We start from the raw sequence: 2,387 nt of genomic DNA, 5'->3' as shown, positions 1-2,387 counted from the left end.
CGGGGCGTGCCCTCGCGGCTGCAGCGGCGGCGCGGCCGGTTCACTCACCGTGCCTGGGGTGACAAACTGCCTGTCGCCCAGCAGGACCTCCTGGCTGGGATGTCTGGCCCCTCAAGGGCTGTTGTGGCCAGCAGAGGGGATTTCCCTGCAGCTGAAACACATTCATCTGAACCTACCTGCTAGCTGCATGAAAAGCCAAGCAAATGCTGCTTGTGGGTTTCATTATCCCTATGTTTCTTTTTGGCAATTAAGGACATGGGTCATCGTGCAGAGTAGAAGATAAGACTGATGGATGTGGCTGTGCAGAGTAGGCAAAAGTTGGAATTAATGGGCTATGTATGCCATGAGTTTCAAAGGCTACATCCCAAAGTAATTTATTGTAGTGCTATAGAGTAAGTAATGAAGTCATATTTTGATGGCAGAATCAAATAGCCTGTGCTAAATTCTGGGTTTGATTGTATAAGCAGAAAAACAGTGGTTACCCCCATTTTTATCTCAATTCCACTTCCTATTAGAACCTGACCTTGTGCTTTGTGTGTGTGTGTGTGTGTGTGCGTGTTCATTGTTTTGTTGTTTCAAAATTCATTCATTTTTCATCATGTTCAAGTTTTCTTGCTATTCCCTAAGCTGTGTATGCTGAAAATGTTACTTGTTCTATGTGCAATGGTCTATAAAATAATATTTGAATACTCTAGTAAATACTTCAGTCTTTGTTCTGCTAAGGAAGCAAACCAAACAATTGAGCAGGGTTGAAACTCAGAGACCTGACAATGTCCCTGAAAAATAATGAGATATAGGAGATTTGATGATTTGTGTAATGTCATTTTCAGTCCATGACTAAGGCGTAAGCCAATGCCTCTTCAAGTATCTTTTAATTCTTACGACCTCTTCATTCTTCATGAGCATTCTTTGCTCAAGCTGGATCCATTGTGATTTGCTACTGTTTTGTCTTCATTAATTAGCATGCTGGTATTTTAATATCTTGAGCAAAGTCAAACCCATGCAAAATAATCAAATTTGCACCAGTTTATTAAATCTTGTGCTATTTTATTTCATACTAAGAAAAATAAAGCACAGGCAGTGGAGGCTGAGACCTTAGGATGATGTACTTCTGTCATTTACACATTGTTTTGATACCATGGCAGTATATGCCATAAAAATCCAGCCAACAAAGAAATGGCTAGCTTTTTGTGAACTGTGGCATGCTGGATTTGCGAAAATCTAAATGCCATTAATTCATAAGACAAGGATCAGAAATAGAGACCCCAGGAGCAGAAGAAATGCGTGCACATGTGTTTGGCAACGTGACACCCGCACACTGCTGATTTTAAAATGTCCCCTTTTCCCATTAGTCAGGTATGTTAAATACTGACAGCGGCTGTAAGGGAAATGCATGCTCCTGAAAAGAGACTTAATATAAAAGGTCATTTCTTGTAAGACACTTAATTTTTATCTATGGTACAGAAAACAGACATTATATTAGAGTTAGCAATGTTAACTATTGTCCTGTGTTGGTTTTGTGGGGTTTTAATGAGGGATGAAGTCTTTCTGTTTGGGAAAGAAATCCTTCAATCTGTGTGCATATTCCAAATGAGTTACAGAGCAATTTCTAAAAGCTCTTTCTAGAGGACAGTTCGGATAAAATTATAATTTGCTGAATTGGATTAGTAAAAATATTCCCTGCTTAATGAGGTTTAGGAAACAACATCTGTATGCTAAATATGAAAGCTTGCACTGTGAGCAAGAGGAGAGAACTATGCAAATGGATATGCTCTTTTTCCAGGGTGCAGAAGTAAGACATCTGGAAAAAGAAGAAAGAGAAGCACTGTTTTTCCCTGTGTCTCAAGATGCCTGAGCCTCTTGTGTGTGGTACTGAAAATAAAGCCCTTTGCAGAAAGCCAAAGGTACTGCACAATGCTGAAAGAACACAAAGGGAAAGATGTTTACATGCACTGCAAAATCAGGTGAAGAAGTGTTCTTTTGTGAGAATTTTAAAGAATGATGGGTTTGGTTGGCAAAATTATGTCACCCCTTTTTCTAGTATGTTTGCCTTCTCATCCTGAGAAAGGTACTAGGCAGATTCTTATTCTTGAACATTTGTGTGTGAATCTTAGTATAAAAATATGCATAATAAGCCCAGCATCCTAAACTATACTATATTTTCATAAATATGATTTTAAGACCTTCCTGAAAGAAAAGGAATGTCCTGTGTCATAACAGCCTGTTTGTACTTGGAGGATTTGTAAACTGGAGACTTCATTCTCCTCTTGCATTTGGGTAAAGTCAAAACTCTTTATGTCACATGGAGCTACACTAGCAGAAGTCTGAGAGGGGAATCATTCCCTGTAGCTTTACAGAGACAAAGAATAACAGAGTATCTCAATAAC

Source organism: Charadrius vociferus, unplaced genomic scaffold (assembly GCF_000708025.1).
Source record: "Charadrius vociferus isolate BGI_N301 unplaced genomic scaffold, ASM70802v2 scaffold621, whole genome shotgun sequence".
Taxonomy (NCBI): domain Eukaryota; kingdom Metazoa; phylum Chordata; class Aves; order Charadriiformes; family Charadriidae; genus Charadrius; species Charadrius vociferus.
Note: the sequence above shows the minus strand (reverse complement) of the source record.